The 17,484-nt window shown below is 45.1% G+C and overlaps 1 protein-coding gene across 2 annotated transcripts in view; it reads left to right on the top strand.

Moving 5' to 3' along the window:
- Nucleotides 1–17,484, top strand: part of KIF6 (kinesin family member 6) — a 403,702-nt gene that overhangs the window by 296,326 nt on the left and 89,892 nt on the right. The window contains exon 1 of one of the 2 annotated variants that reach the window (XM_082347819.1): nucleotides 7,290–17,012. The exons of the other annotated variant lie outside the window; for it this stretch is intronic. The gene's annotated coding sequence lies outside the window, so the exon portion shown is untranslated. Of the gene's footprint in view, nucleotides 1–7,289; nucleotides 17,013–17,484 lie in introns of those variants that run through there. 2 annotated transcript variants of the gene reach the window in all.

Raw genomic sequence — 17,484 nt, 5'->3', positions numbered from 1 at the left:
TGAACTACAAACAGTTAACCAGGTCCCAGAGCATCTGCCAGTGAACATTTTCCACCACAGATGAATGCCAATGCGAGAAGCTTTTAAGCAAATCAAATTGAGATTCTTCTTCATCCTGCTACTTAACTTTTAGCACCCTTTCCTTCCCCCGCCTCTTCCTGCCATAGCAGATGGCAGAAATCAGGGCCCCAAGCCCTTGGCATTGTTTTCCACAATCCAGTTCTGCTTCTGGCTTAAAGAAAAGGCAGGATTAAAAAAAGAAAACTAAAAAGTGAGGGAAGAAGTCAGACAAAGGCTATTACTGCAAGTACTGAGAAAAGCTGCTTACATGCTGCTACCACGTGAAGAGATTGCAGCAAAGACAGGGGAAGAGAAAAGCAAGTAGGAGCCACGAGGCCAGCAGCAGGTGGAGCCGATCTGTGGCCTCCCCTGGATGCCTCAAGAGTGAGGAACCCCCTGGACATCCCTGGAGTTTGGGAAAGGGGAGGATGATAGTAGCGGGCATGTCACGTGTGTGTCCCACCCCGTACAAATATGCACGACCCAAGCAGGGTCTGCCAGGTCCCCAGGCGGGCACACCTTACAAAGAGCCTCGCCTGGATGAGAAGGGTGTGATGGAGGAGGTCGAGACACAGCAGAGAGTTTACAGCAGGACCTGTGGAGGTGGAGGGACTGGAGCCCAAGGGAAAACTGCTGGAAAGACCCAAAGGAAATACGTGATCTGAGCTGTTTTCCAAATTAGGTTAATCATTATAGATGAGGAAAGCATTTATGTCTGAGGCTACGATGCATGCCTTTGATAACTTTGTTTACCATCAGCCATCAACCAAGGCCTTGAAACTCCTTCCTGGGAGTGTTTTGTCAACATTAGCACATATTAATTGTCTTATGCAACAAAATGATTTTATTACTGCAGATCTGAGAACTCAAAAGGATACAACCCAAACGCTGGTGCATAAGCAAATAAACTATCCAGTTCTCGGGGCTGGGGTTTACTTAGAGCCCTCTGGGTGCTTTACACCACTGTCCCACCTCTCACTAACCCAGATCCTTTCCCACCTAATTATACAAAGTTGAAGGAGAGAAACAAGCATTTATAACTACTGTGAATGAGTCACAGCGTTGTATTCTTTCCATATTTCAAACCCACTTAATCCCCCAAACAAGCCTATGAAGTAGACATTACTAGCTCCATTTTATGATTGAGAAAACTGAGGATACCACCTATTTGCAGACTCATGAATGAAAAGAGGCTGTCTTTGTAGTGTCTTCTTGACAAATCATGAGCCAGAGGGCACTGCTACGTGACCAGTCGTTTAAGACCTTTCCTTCTGTCAGTCAGCTCTTCTTGAGAGGTTGGGTTCCTTTCCTTCAAAATACATTACTGACTACCTGATACGTGCTAGACACAGTGAGCATTCATGCCACACCTTCCAGAACCCTCTTTCGGCTACGCTTTCATCAACTGGAATGCCCCGCATACATTCAACAACCTGATCTCTCCCCTTTCACAGACACGTGTTTGCTCCCTGCCCTCGTTCTCCTGGGATGCAAGAACCTTAACATCCCTTCCCTGCAGCCACCCGCAGCCCTGCCACCCCCGTGACACACACATACATACACACACATACACACACACACACACACACACACACAGTGTACATAAACAGGTGTGATTATTTCCATTTCACACAGGAAAACTAAGGAATAGAGGAATTAAGTAACTTGCTCATCAAGATCATGCCCTAGTAGGGTGCATTTCTACAACTGTGATTTCTTCCAGGCACTGCTGAGAACTGTCAGGGAGTAAACCGGCTTCCTAGAAAGCAAGAACTTTAATTCAGAAACTCCCTCTAGGAATCTAGCCTACAGAAATAATCCAAAATGTTTTTGTGCAAATACCACTTCCTCAGAGAGACATTCCTCTAACCCTCCTGAGGGAAATCGCCTCCCCTATCATTCATCTCCCTCTGTCCCCTTACTTTGCATCACCTCTCTTCATAGAGCTAATCAGTATATGGATTTATTTGCTCCTCTTGTCTGTACACCCTCAGGAGTATGTACGCTCTCCAAGGAAGTAGGCCTTTGTTCATCTGCTCTAAGTACAGTAACTGGGATATAGTGGGCACTCAGTAAATACTAGTTGTATTAATTAACTAAGAAAATAAGTAATTAAATGTGGAGTAAAATTTATACACCAAGATCTTCACTGCAGCATTATTTACAGAGCATATATATAAAATAAAGTATAAGTCCAATATTAGGGAATGGACTATAATGATGAAATAATATAACTGTAAAAGGTAATATTCATGAAGAATTTAATGACTTAGAAAAAAGGGTTATAAGATAATTTTAAATGAAGTAAATAAACAGGTTACATAACTGTATATACATTATCATCTTAACTATGTAGTAAAGCAAAGCATAGAAAAAACAGAGGTGGAGGGATTGTGATTTTTTTTTCCTGCTTCTTTATACCATTCTTTATTTCCCAAATTTTTGGCAATGGGCAAGCTATATCGTGATAATTAGGAGTAGTAAAATAATACCTTTTACATATTCTTACCTCATTAGGCAAAGACATGGGGGTTTAAATCTTCAGGACTTGCTTTCTGCATCAACTATATTCCTTTCTGAATCCTTATAGGATAATGCACCTATGAAAGAAAAATTCTTCAGAAACTTTCCTGAATGGCTTAATACAAATGGTTCACAATGGCAAATTACTTCTCCCTGTTGAGGATGTACAAATGCCAGACACAGATATTAACTTGGATGACCCTATCACATTCTGAAATGATGCTAGATAGCCCCATAGATTCTCATTTCTCTGTCTTAGAACTGGAAGGTCTTGCCAGGGAAGGGAATGAGAGCTGTTCTCACAGGCCCCTCGCCACTTACATGTGAAGTACAGTTTGGCTCCCTTTAGAAATAATTAGTTCTAGGTTTAATATTCAGAAAATAAAAACAAAAACAAAACAAACAACCACAAAAAGTGAAAACTCAGTGAGAGAGAGATAGCAGGAGAGTGAGGTGATGCGGTTACTCAGGGGATGGGTTAGCAAGGGCCTGTGGAAGTTCACCCAGGCAGGTCCCTGGGAAAGAAGTGTCATTTTAAATATTCTGATTGTGGATACAAAGAGGAGGGAGCTCAAACCTGGGAGTCTTCATAGGAGTCAGTTTGGCCTTGAAGTGGAAGGCAGGATAAGGGTGCAAATCTCGTGCCTGTTAGGGGGACTTATTTCTGATAAGACTGTGACCCCTCTCTTCCTCCCTCCCTCCCTCCTCTCTCCCTCACTTCCTTCTTACCTTCCTTCTCTCCTTCTTCCCTTCTTTTCTTCTTCCTTCCTTCCTTTTTTCCTTTCTTCCCAGCACCAGAGAAGGAGCAGTGAACAAGATAGATATGCCTATATGGAGTTTTCAGCCCACACAATACATACATATCTGTAGTTTCAGATGGTGACAAATGTTAGAAAGGATATAAAACCGAATAACAGGGTAGGAAAAAATTAGGCTGGGTTGGGGACCCAAAGGAGCTGACATATGAGCTAAGAACTGAATAGGGAGTTGATAGTCATACAGAATGTTCAGGAAATAATATTCCAGACAAAAGGAACAAACAGCAAGTGTAAAGGCCCAGAGATAAGAATAGTATTGACATATATGAGGATCTGAAAGAAGACCAGTGAGCCAAGAAGGCACGAGCAAAGGAGGTGTGAGTGGGGCGTGGGGAGGGAGACATGTAGGCAGAGACCAGATGATGTGAGGCCTGCCAGGCTGAGGAGTTTGGAGCGTGTTCAGGGGCCACAGGAAGCCACTAGAAAATTTAAAGCAGAGGAGTGACATGATTGTGTTCTTAGAAAATCATTCAGGCTGTTATGTGGGGAAAATGTCATAGGAGAGTAAGATGGAAGCTTAGCAAAGCAGTTAGGAGACAGTCCAGGTGAGCAAAGGTGGTGCCTTAGGTTGGGATTATAAAGAGACTAGGAGAAACAAAGAGATGTAAAGCATATTTGTAAAGGATTGCTGGCAATCTCTATCAAACTACCAATGGCATTTTTCACAGAACTAGAACAAAAAATTTCACAATTTGTATGGAAACACAAAAGACCCCGAATAGCCAAAGCAATCTTGAGAATGAAAAATGGAGCTGGAGGAATCAGGCTCCCTGACTTCAGACTATATTACAAAGCTACAGTGATCAAGACAGTTTGGTACTGGCACAAAAACAGAAATATAGATCAATGGAACAGGATAGAAAGCCCAGAGATAAACCCACGCACATATGGTCACCTTATCTTTGCTAAAGGAGGCAAGCATATATAGTGGGGAAAAGAGCCTCTTCAATAAGTGGTGCTGGGAAAATTGGATAGATACATGTAAAAGTATGAAATTAGAACACTCCCTGACACCATACACAAAAATAAACTCAAAATGGATTAAAGACCTAAGTGTAAGGCCAGATACTATCAAACTCTTAGAGGAAAACATAGGCAGAACACTCTATGACATAAATCACAGCAAGATCCTTTTTGACCCAGCTCCTAGAGAAATGGAAATAAAAACACAAATAAACAAATGGGACCTAATGAAACTTAAAAACTTTTGCACAGCAAAGGAAACCATAAACAAGACGAAAAGACAACCCTCAGAATGGGAGAAAATATTTGCAGATGAAGCAACTGACAAAGGATTAATCTCCAAGATTTACAAGCAGCTCATGCAGCTCAATAACAAAAAAACAAACAACCCAATCCAAAAATGGGCAGAAGACCTAAATAGACATTTCTCCAAAGAAGATATACAGATTGCCAACAGACACATGAAAGAATGCTCAACATCATTAATCATTAGAGAAATGCAAATCAAAACTGCAATGAGATATCATCTCACACCAGTCAGAATGGCCATCATCAAAAAATCTAGAAACAATAAATGCTGGAGAGGGTGTGGAGGAAAGGGAACACTCTTGCACTGTTGGTGGGAATGTAAATTGATACAGTCACTATGGAGAACAGTATGGAGGTTCCTTAAAAAACGAAAAATAGAACTACCATACAACCCATCAATCCCACTACTGGGCATATACCCTGAGAAAACCATAATTCAAAAAGAGACATGTACCACAATGTTCATTGCAGCTCTATTTACAATAGCCAGGACATGGAAGCAACCTAAGTGTCCATCATTGGATGAATGGATAAAGAAGATGTGGCACATATATACAATGGAATATTACTCAGCCATAAAAAGAAATGAAATGGAGGTATTTGTAATGAGGTGGATGGAGTTAAAGTCTGTCATACAGAGTGAAGTAAGTCAGAAAGAGAAAAACAAATACAGTATGCTAACACATATATATGGAATCTAAGGAAAAAAAAAAAAAGGCCATGAAGAACCTAGTGGCAAGACGGGAATAAAGACACAGACCTACTAGAGAATGGACTTGAGGATATGGGGAGGGGGAGGGATGAGATGTGACAGGGTGAGAGAGTTTCATGGACATATATACACTACCAACTGTAAAATAGATAGCTAGTAGGAAGCAGCCGCATAGCACAGGGAGATCAGCTCGGTGCTTTGTGACCACCTAGAGGGGTGGGATGGGGAGGGTGGGAGGGAGGGAGATGCAAGAGGGAGGAGAAATGGGAACATGTTGTATATGTATAACTGATTCACTTTGTTATAAAGCAGAAGCTAACACACCATTGTAAGGCAATTATACTTCAATAAAGATGTTTAAAAAAAAAAAAACTACCAATGGCATTTTTCACAGAACTAGAACAAAAAATTTCACAATTTGTATGGGAACACAAAAGGCCCCGAATAGCCAAAGCAATCCTGAGAAAGAAAAACAGAACTGGAGGAATCAGGCTCCCTGAATTCAGACTATACTACAAAGCTACAGTAATCAAGACAGTATGGTACTGGCACAAAAACAGAAATATAGATCAATGGAATAGGATAGAAAGCCCAGAGATAAACCCATCTTATCTTTGATAAAGGAGGCAAGAGTATACAATGGAGAAAAGACAGCCTCTTCAATAAATGGTGCTGGGAAAACTGGACAGCTACATGTAAAAGAATGACATTAGAACACTCCCTAACACCATACACAAAAATAAACTCAAAATGGATTAAACACCTAAATGTAAGGTCAGACACTATAAAACTCTTAGAGGAAAACATAGGCAGAATACTGTTTGACAGAAATCACAGCAAGATCCTTTTCAACCCACCTCCTAGAGAAATGGAAATAAAAACAAAAATTAACAAATGGGACCTAATGAAACTTAAAAGCTTTTGCACAGCAAAGGAAACTATAAACAAGATGAAAAGACAACCCTCAGAATGGGAGAAAATATTTGCAAACATAGCAACTGACAAAGGATTAATCTCCAAATATACAAGCACCTCATGCAGCTCAATATCAAAAAACAAACAACCCAATCCAAAAATGGGCAGAAGACCTAAACAGACATTTCTCCACAGAAGATATACAGATTGCCAACAAACACATGAAAGGATGCTCAACATCACTAATCATTAGAGAAATGCAAATCAAAACTGCAATGAGGTATCACCTCATACCAGTCAGAATGGCCATCATCAAAAAATCTACAAACAATAAATGCTGGAGAGGGTGTGGAGAAAAGGGAACCCTCTTGTACTGTTGGTGGGAATGTAAATTGATACAGCCACTATGGAGAATAGTATGGAGGTTCCTTAAAAAACTAAAAATAGAACTACCATACGACCCAGCAATCCCACTACTGGGCATATACCCTGAGAAAACCATAATTCAAAAAGAGACATGTACCACAATGTTCATTGCAGCTCTATTTACAATAGCCGGGACATGGAAGCAACCTAAGTGTCCATTGACAAATGAATGGATAAAGAAGATGTGGTACATATATACAATGGAATATTTCTCGGCCATAAAAAGAAACGAAATTGAGTTATTTGTAGTGAGGTGAATGGACCTAGAGTCTTTCATACAGAGTGAAGTAAGTCAGAAAGAGAAAAATAAATACCATATGCTAACATATATATGGAATCTAAAAAAAAAAAATTGGTTCTGAAGAACCTAGGGGCAGGACAGGAATAAAGACACAGACGTAGAGAATGGACTTGAGGACACGGGGAGGGGGAAAGGTAAGCTGGGACGAAGTGAGAGAGTGGCATGGACATACATACACTACCAAATGAAAAATAGATAGCTAGTGGGAAGCAGCTGCATAGCACAGGGAGATCAGCTCCGTGCTTTGTGACCACCTAGAGGCGTGGGATAGGGAGGGTGGGAGGGAGACGCGAGAGGGAGGGGATATGGGGATATATGTACATGTATAGCTGATTCACTTTGTTATACAGCAGAAACTAACACACCATTGTAAAGCAATTATACTCCAGTAAAGATGTTGTTAGAAAAAAAAGAAAAAAAGGTATTCAGTAGTTTTAAAAGGGAGCTATGCACTACGTGGCACCTCCTCTCATTACCCCTTCACAGTTACATTAAGAGACAGGAGTTCTGTTAGCTTCACTTTGTAGATGAGGAGGCTGAGACTTGGAGCAATTTAAATGGCAGACCCCACCCAGTTCATACAGCTAGAGTGAGGCCAGCACTCAATCCCACGGCTTCTCACTCCAAATCCTGTTTCCTTTTTGCAGCCACTGCACTGGAGGAACACAGGTTACACGCTAAAGCCAGTAGTCTTCCTCAGTCATGTGAGGGAAGGAGAGTTGCCTGAGGAGGTGTGGAAAACTCCAGCGGCCTCTGCCTGGGGATTCCTGGGCAAGCGGGGCAGTAGTGCGGAGTGTGGTGTCTGCACCCAGTGGTCCCTCGAGCCCCAGTTCCCCCACAGCCCAAGGAAACCCCTAGGTCCTCCCAGTCAGGCTCTGCACCAGGCCGAGCTCCTTTCCTCCAGCTCCTGCTCCTCTAAAACCTGCCCCAGAAGGAACCCTCCTCCAAGAGCCCCTCTGCAGTCTGACCGACCCCTCTGCGCCTGCGCAACCACCTGCACCATCTGTACCGTGTTACCATCAGTGCTCTGTCTCGGGGTGCTCTCCTGCTTTGTAACGTAAGCTTTGACCTTCCCATGTTCCCACTGCTTTCTATCCTAAGGCCAAGGGCAGTGGCTCTTCTATTTATCTGTAATGAGCCATGGGAGAGGGCTGTCAATAGGGTAGATGCTCGGTACTTGTTAACAGATGGTCTGCTTCACCAACTGACTCACTGCCTGAGGGAACAAACAGATGTTTCATTTAAACAATGAGATGTTTTCCAGAAAAGAAGCAGTTAGGATACAGAGAGGTCAAAGGGAAAATGATGGCCTCCTAGATCCTTTTCACCTCTTTTTCACGACTGTTGCTCTTTTGGGGTGGGAGATTATTCTCTGCAGAGTCCACACTCTGAGAACCTGGACCCTGCCCCTTCTCTTCTCTTCCCTGTAGTATCCACCCCCGCTCAGTCCAACAAAACCGTCTTAAGTGCATAAATTCTTTTTATCGTGGAGACTCTTCTGAGCACAAGCTCCGTATAGATGAGGGAAAGATAACTATTTAACTGGTCCAGCCATAGTTGGCTAACTAACGAAGTCCTCATAGAGAGTCAAGGCTTCACCACAAGTCAGCCAACTCCCCCTTTACCTCTGATCCTTACCCCACCCCACAGGTCCCCAGGTGAAGTAGCTCCTCCCAGCCACCTGGTGCCTTCCCTGTTTCCCCTTCACAAAGATCTCCCCAACTCTTCTGAGCTGCCATATGCATTCACGGTTTTCAGTCCACATGCCAGCTCACAACCCTCCAAAAACTGCCTTTTTTCTCTTTACCACCTCTGAGTCCTGACTCCATCAGTCTGACCTCAGTGGTTTGCTGGCACTTATGAGATCATTTCTACTTGGCAAATCATTTCCATCTAGCAACACTATATGCAAAGAGAAGGTTTTGGAGTCCGACAAACCTGGGATCAAGTTATGGCTTTGCCATTTTACTAACTCTTGTGTTGGGGTCACTTTTAACCTCCTTCAACCTCAGTTACCTTACCTGTAAAGTGGGCCCAATACTGCCTAGTTGACAGAGTCACTGTGAGAATTAAATGAGACAACATGTATAATCCCTGTAGCACAGAGTTCTCAGTAAGCATTAGCTCCCCACCACCACCAGTAGAGTTACTGTAAAGATTAACTGAGTTAATATTTATGAACTATGGAACAGTGCCTGTCACATAGAAGACACACACAAAAAATAATTTTCCCCTTCCTTTTTTTTCCCCAAAGAATGAACACTAGCATATCAAACTCCATTTTGACTTATACTTATTTCCAAGCCAGGGAAACAGAATTTTATCTAAATCCACATGCATTTCAGGGAAGGAGAATTTTGCTACTCGGCTAGAATGTAATTCTTTAATTCTCTTTTTTAAATGTATCAAAATAAATTTGAGACGAGTGGAATTCATTCCTCATTTAGGCATACATAGAAAACTTGCCTCATTTCAGACAATAGGACATGTGAACTCTGCTTTAGCCACTGTCCCCAAAGCACAGGCTGATGCAAGAACCAAACTCATCGGGGCGGGGACCAGACAACAGAACCCTATTTACCATGGCCTTTGGAAGTGGTCAAGACATGTCAAACTCAGGGAATCCAGTATTTTTCAGATTCCGCAGAATTTGGAGCCTCTTTCTAAGCTGAAGAGGAATGCTACCTTTCTGTTCAGTGGGCCTCTCAGTCAACTGCCCTTTAACCCACAAAGGGCTAGAACACACATGTCCTTCCACCCAGATTCCCAAGGTTGGTCCAAATATTGAGCATGGAATGAGACCCCAAGGCCCTTTTGGGCTGCCACATCCGTGGGTTGAAATCGATGAAAAAGACCCCATAGGTCCAGGTTAGCCTGGCAGCAGGGGCCACAGGAGGCTGTCTTATTTCGTGGAAACATTGCTGGCCTCCAGATTCCTGAGTGAACTCCAAAACACAGAAATGCCAACATGACCCAGGCTGCTCTCCAAGCTCCATGCCTGTGTCTATCCACAGGTCTCTCTAAGCAACCCACATGGGTACTTTGTCCTGAATGAGAACACTCACAAAATAAAAACCCCAGAGATGCTGTGTTAGGAAAATGACAGTTTTCAGCAGATGATCTTGGGACCATTGTCTGAAGGTTTTATGTTACTGCTGGAAATGGGCAACTATGTTCGAGCAGCTGCCCTTCTTTCAGGGGCTCCAAGCCCGTCCACTGGGCTGGCACATGGGGCCTTTCTTCACCTGCTCAGGCCCACATCCAGGACTGCTGCATCAGGAGGGTGAATCAACCCCGGTACCAAGACAAAAAAGAAACGCAGCCTGCCTCATGCGCTGCCCCTTCATTCCGTCCAGCCCACATGGTCTGTGCTGCTGGGCCTGGTAGGTTGCCAGTGGGATGTGTGATTTCTGGCACCAGGAGTCAGGAACCCATCTGATTTATTTCGATGTGGTGCCACCATTGGGTGGGTCTCCTAAGGTTTCAGTGGCTTTCCACTTTGGAACTTCCCTTCACTCCACTCCCTAGAGCCCCTGCCAAGCCTGCCATGCTTCAGCCTGCTCCAAGCCAGCCCTAAGAATCTACTAATTAAAGGTTCTCCTTTGGCATCTTTCATGCGGCAATTTAGGAAACTCCAAGGCAAGTCCTAATCTGAGGACTTCAGCCCAGGTGGGATCACCTGGTTTGAACATAGGCTTTTGACCCCAAAGACTTTGGGGCACCAACCCATTCCAGAAGTTGTCAATCAAAAGGGAGAAGCAGGTTGGGCAAGTGTCCTTGGTCACCCCCAAAAGATCTACTCTTTGGTCTTCACATCTGCAGTCACTTTGGCCGTGGCTAAGTGGTTTTGTCTTCCCTTCATCCTCTGATTCCATACCCTGCTGTACCCACCCGGCAACCCCACAAATTGTAGATGAGCTGCTCCTGGCCCTTAAAGTAAACAGAGCCATGGCACATGGCACTTCTTCCCGTGGTGACCTCCACCACCCTGGCAGTGGAGAGACATGAATAGAGCACGCCTCAGCATCTCCTCCCAGACGGCCACTCTCAGTGATTCGGGGCATTGATGCCGCTCCCTGGGGAAAATTACCTTCATGTCAGCCCCTAAGGTGATGGAAGAAGGCAGCTATTTTTCCCTTAAAGCACAGGAATGATGAAAGTAACAGCAGTTGTCATTTAATTGGGTGGTAATGTGGGAGCCATCTATTATAGGAAGAGCTTCTGTGCCAGGGATGATTGACTGGAAGAGGCTGCCTGAAGAGCTATGCTGACAGCTCTAGTGCTGTAATTAGTTTCCCCAGCAAACGATGCTGTGATTGGTTAGCAATGTCTTCCATGGGTGTGAGGAAGGAAAGTGGGAACATGGGAGCTACATATGTGCCATCTCTGTCTTTCATGTAACTTCCAGAAACCTCCTCCTTCCTAGATGACAGCATCTACCCCACAGTGGGGGGTGGGGAGGACAGTGAAGACAGTATCTCAGATGTCCTTCCTAATCTTTCTGGGAGATGGTCCATCCTTTAGCATCTCCCGATCTCATGAGTTCATTCAGTCCAGCATCAAAGGACCCTTTGCTCTCCATGCTAGAAGCTGCTGACTTGTCCTTCACCCGAGTTTCAGCCTGAAGCCATCCCTTCCTCTCTATGGCCCCACGGACCTCCTCATTCCAAGCACCATTCCCAAGAATTCTGGACCACTGACCCTTCCCTTGGTCCTCCTATCCCTCCTGACCTTTATGTTTCATGCCACCTTGATAAGTTATCCCTTCCTCTCATCTAAAGTCTTCATTCCTTTCCCTCCCATTGGTCCATTCATTCTAACTTCTCCACACACTAGAGGATGGAATTCTCTTCTGGCTATTTGTGTGAGGATATTTTTGTATATTTCACCCAAGTCAACACTTCCTGAGAAATTTCAGTGCATATAGAACTTATATCAGATACCAAAAAAACACACTCTATCCCTTCCTGTTGCTTCTCATTCCTGTATGCACTTCCGTGGTCTACATATTGTAGGTATTCATCATATCACTATATCAAAGCCATTCCCTTATCTTTGGTTTTGAAAGCTTCTGCTACCAAGCCACAGAGAGTGTAATCATCCCCTTCATCCAGCCTTCTCCCTGCCTGAGCCCTGAATGTCCCTTCCCAGCTCTGAGTCTTCTCATGTTTTTAGTCCCAAACGGTGGGTTCACACCCCCTATCCCCTTGGAATCCACCTCATCTCTCACTTTTCCTCATTCCCTGTTGGTCTTCTTTTCTCTCTTTCCTTCTTCAGTCAGAAGGAAGTGAGGCACCACACGAATAAATGTCTTTCCCAAGGAAAATATATTTTTGGCTCTGATTAGCAAATCATTTTTCAGCTTGAATAACACCACTCTCCATCATTTTATTCCTGTCAATTTTTAAGCAATAGCTTAAGCAGTAGTAGGTTGTTTGGGGGCAGCCAGGAAAATGAGCTCTGGCCCAGGAGCCCCAGACTAAAGGAAATCAGACAGCAGGCCCAACGGCAGCAGCATAAACTCTCCATTTCCGTTGTTTTTTCTTTCCATTTGGTTTCCATGGGGCCCTGTGTTGGGGGCAGGGAGGACTTCCAAAAGTACTGATTTGTATTCTTTAGAAAAATAAGGAACCAAATTTCAGGATGGCAAAAAAAAAAAAAAAAGAGCATTAAGAAATGTATAAGGGACCAGTATCTAAGAACTTTGGGTGCCTATCATTTCCAGAAACCCAACTCCAAGGCTAATTTTGAGGGTACCTCACTGACTGCCGTTTCTATCTAAGTGCTCTTTAATAGGTATCAAAATCCAGAAGAGGCTGTACCTTCAGGACTTGGAAATATTTTCCATCCAACTCACAACCCAGAATTGTAATGTCCTATTTTGGTGCTGAGATTGAGAAACTCCTCTCCTTTAGGGTTTTTTGGGGTTTTGTTTTTTGCTCTGTTTTGTTTGAAATTTTATACTACCCTGTGATATTTTATTTACTCTCCTTTAGGTTTTAAACAGTCCTGTGATTCAGCAAGCCAGCACGCTTCTGTGAGTCATCCATGTTTTCTGGGCTTTAACACTGGGACCTATGACTGAAATTCACTAAAAGGAAACAACTGAGAACTAGAAATGGGCATGGCAAATCACAACTCCTGAGGGCCAAAGCCTATGAGCCTCTGAGTTTGACAGACTAAACAAAGTTGGGAAGAAGGCACAGTATATCCATCTTCCCTTGCAAGCTCAGATCCCCCTGATTCTGGCACCAGCCTGAGACACCATCTTATGTCTCATCTTTGCAGGACCTCTTAGCTAATTGTCAAGAAATCATGGAGTTTTTCTTTGCTAGCCCTAAAATAGACGCCTTCAAGAGTATTTGCCTTTTTATAAAAGCTTCTTGGAGTTGAAATTCACCTCTAATGGTAACATGTAGTGGGGAGAAGATGGTGTTGGGTTTCTAAAATCACACCATACAGGAGATGGACCCACCCCGTAGCGTGATGGTTGAGAGAGGGAGAGCAGTGGGTGCGTGCCTCCTCTCCGCCATCGCGTCACAGTGCACTGTCCTAAAAGGAACAACGCTAAGTATCTAAAACATTCATTCATTCATTCATTCAAAAGATATTTGAATGAGTTCCCCCTATGTGCCAGGTACTATCCAGGTGCTAGCAAGACTGCTGCAAACCAAACTGACAAAAATCCCTGCCCTCATGGAGCTTACAAATTCTAGAAACACTAACAGAACATATTAACATATGACGTGAACTATGCAAACAGTGAACAAAACTCATGGTTCTGTTTTTTCTGTGATACTGTAAAAAAGACTTCAAAGTTTTGGACAAGATAGGCACTAATAAGAGTACAATCTCATGGGTAAATCTATTTCTACTAGGTCATTTGGAGGCCCACCACCTGCTTCCTCTATCAAGCATACTTTTCCCTGGAAAAACTGGTCTAAGAGCGAGTCTACCTTCCTCTGAAAGCTGGGCAGTTTTTTACCCCTTTATAACCATTTCTTTAAGTGAGCCCCAGTTTCCTCCTCTGTAAAATGAAATTATGACCGGGGATCACGGACAAGTTTAACTGGAATAATATGTAAGACAGCACTTGGCACCATGCTTAGTGTCAGGTATGCAAAAAATTCATTTCTGAGTCACCCAAATGTCATTCCTATCAGGTGGCAGAACCGCGCATATTAATCCAGTTGCCCTGTTAATCCACACTCCTCCCACCCCTCCGCCTGGGATCTCTGCCACTTCTCCACCTCGCAAGTGCCGCTTCATCTTCAGGACCCTTCACACTCTCTCTGACAGAGCTGGCCCTCCCTCCCTCCTCGCCGCCCAGCGCTGGACAACACGCCTCCCTTACAGCGAGCAGCAGCTTCTTTGTAATTATTTGTTCACTTTTCTTTCTCCCTTACTAGATTTTGAACTCTTTAAGGGCAAGGATCATGCTGTAATCTTCTCGTTCAAGTTTATATCTCTGTCACATGCCTAGCACGTGAATAAATAAGATGAATAAACACTTATCGAGAGAATAAATAAATCGATGATAATCTCATAACGAAGTGAGCCCTCAGTCACTGCGTGCTCCATGGCTCCTGTTCTTTTTAGTGCACGATGTGTGCTTAGGGGCAAGAGCTCACCAGACGAGAAAGAGCTGTTTTGCAAACCCTGAGAGGGAAAGGGAGGTGGAGGTATCTCTTCAGTAAATAAAAAACTGCTCATTAGCTTGGTGGCTGGCCCCAAACTGGAGTGAGAACTGGTCTATTAGCACAGTCCAAAAGGGGCTGGATATGGGCTCTGAGCCAGCAGAACGGGAATGGGCAAGAGTGGGACAGAGGTGGAGCCGGGGTCACGCACCGCAGCTGCCTGTGGGGTCCCTTCCACGTGCCCGTCCCTGTGGACCCAGCCTCACCCTCCACGTGGCAGCCGTGAAGCCCCAGTAGGCTTCCAGGCCTGGCTTTGCCTCTTGGCCTTCAGTCTATGGGCATCCTCACCACCTCACCTTGACCTCCCTGAGCAGACACTTAGGAGGCGTGCTGCTGGGATTATAGCCGTCACACTCATGTCCATTCACCTGAGGTCATCACCATCAAAGAACACCAATGCCAGAATCTTCCTCCACTGTAGCAGGAGGAAAGCCAGTCCCGTGTTCCTGACGATAAGCCCATGGCACTGCAGGACCCCAAGTGCCTTTTAAATCACCAAAAATATCAAATACTTCCAGTGTAACTATCCCATAATGTGTACTTTACTAAATTTTAAGTCTTTGAAAGTTGGTAATTTGTGTATAATGTGTCATGGCGCTGGCCCCAAATTTCTTAGCACGACCTTCAAAATTCTCTGCAAAATGCTCCCAAACTACCCTCCTGGGCTTATCTCCTCTGTGCGCCCCCTGTCCCTTCTGCTCCCACCGCCCAGACCCCTCCACACCTTAGGGGAGGCCCCGTGGGGTTTTCAGCTGATTGTAAGTTCTTCCGGGACCTTCTGCCGTATCGGCATCATGGGTGCTGGGAAACCTCTCCCTGGCCTCTCCACCCAGCTGTCACCTTGGGCTGTCAGCTCTAAAAGAAAGCAGAGCCTGGGAGAGTAAAGGCCATGAACGCTTCTTCTTCGCTACAGCTTTCTGGACAACCCTCCACCCCACCTCCACCCTTGCCGCCTCTGGTTGGTGGAAGCCCTCTCATCACCTCCTGTGTGGGAAGCAATCTGGGGGTCCCACAGGCAGGCGGATTCCAGTGTAGTCTTGGTGGAGCTTTCCCTCTCCCCCAGCCCTAGTCCAGAGAGACTCATTCCTCTACCCTCTGTGGTTAAAACAAATCATAAAAATGATAAATCATAAAAATGACGCAATAAAAGGCAAACGTTGTCAGAGCTGGGTGTGGACTAGGGTGGGGACAAGGTGTGGAATGAGCCCTTTGGCTCCTGGTGGGCTCTGCTGGGCCAAAGCACTCTCTGGCTAATGTCTCTCGCGTATCAGGGCTCATCTTTCTGAACATCGCCCAAACCCCTTCCCAGGCCCACCCGACTCGGGAGTGTGCGGGGCAGATGTGGAGACAGAACTGAGATGTGCCCATTTGCTTCTGATTGGAAAAGGGTGGGGTGTCTTTGTGTGCCTCACCATTCAGACATTCTTCATGGTGCTATTTTTATCAACAGTAATCATTAAATTGGTATCAGATGGGCTGGTCCACTTCCTTACACCGGGGCTGGGTGATGGGACTCTGCAGGTTTTTCCAGGCAAAAGATGTGGTATGTGGCCCACATGAACGCACCTCTGGAACCCTAGGTCTCAGAGCAAGTCCCTCTGGCCCTGGACTGTGTTCCTATGGCAACGAGAGCAAGGTTCCTCATCACTCCTGGTTCATTCCTGACCCGATTCATTTAACAGACATATGTTGAGCACCTTCTAAATGCCAGACATTGAGCAAGACACTGGGGACTGACAAAAAATATGATCTCTACCTCCTAAGAGACATGCATTTCGTGAGAAAGGGTTGTCGCATGAAGTGGCAGTGTCTACTGGGCTGTGCCTATTCCAGAAACACAGTGGAGGGAGGATTTGTTTAGTCTGGGCCTCACAGAAAGCTCCATGGAGGTGGTAGCACTCAGCCAGGGCTTCAGAGATAGAGTTAAGTGGATGAAAATACAGGAAAGGGAACCAAGGGCAGAGGCATAAAAAAATGACTCCATAGATTTATCCAAAATCCAGCTGTGAATGCAGCTGTCACCATGGGAGTCCCAGACCCACACCTGCCTGGAGCCTCACCCTGGGAGGTTGCGAGGAAGAGGGCTTCGGGGCAGGAATGCCATCTCCTCACTCCCAGGGCCCTGGCCGTTCTGACTCTGGTTTCAGAGTTTGGCCCCTGAGCAGGGCCCAGCAGCCAGGCTTGGCCTGTAGTGGCTAAAGGGACTCAGGAGGTTGAAGTTAGACGTGAACCAGGAACCTCCACCGCAGTCTGCTTGCGGATCTTGTGATTGAGAACTTAACTCTCAGGTTAGAACTGGGGCCTCTCACTAGACACAGGTAACGAGGATGAGTCATCCTATGGAGACTAAGGGCAGAATTTTCTAGACTCTAAATCTTTGAGTTGGGATTATACTTCTTTTAACTACATGCCTGGAAATTCAGGGTGAAATTTCACAGAAAACCAAAATGGAGCATAACAGGAAAATGGGCAGAAATGTGGCCCTGAGTGATGGCAGAAAGTGCTTTTGCAGATGTCCCCGGACATCCAGGGCTTGGCGCTCTGGTTTTCATTTCCTCTGACCAGACATTCCAAACTCCACCCCGCACGAGTCACGTGGATGCCCAGGCTCAGGCCCACAGGGCGCGGCGGGTGTCACTGAAAGGGCCTCCTCCGCGGCTGGCGTCGGCCAGCTGGAAGAGCCTGGGGTCACCTGTCTGGTCAGGAGCCTCTCTGCTGTGGGCCTCTTTGGCTTTGCAGTCTGACTAAAGTGACAGTGAA

The sequence above is a fragment of the Balaenoptera borealis genome (assembly GCF_965194805.1).
Source record: "Balaenoptera borealis genome assembly, chromosome: 12".
Taxonomy (NCBI): domain Eukaryota; kingdom Metazoa; phylum Chordata; class Mammalia; order Artiodactyla; family Balaenopteridae; genus Balaenoptera; species Balaenoptera borealis.
Note: the sequence above shows the minus strand (reverse complement) of the source record. Positions and strands in the feature narration are given on the sequence as shown.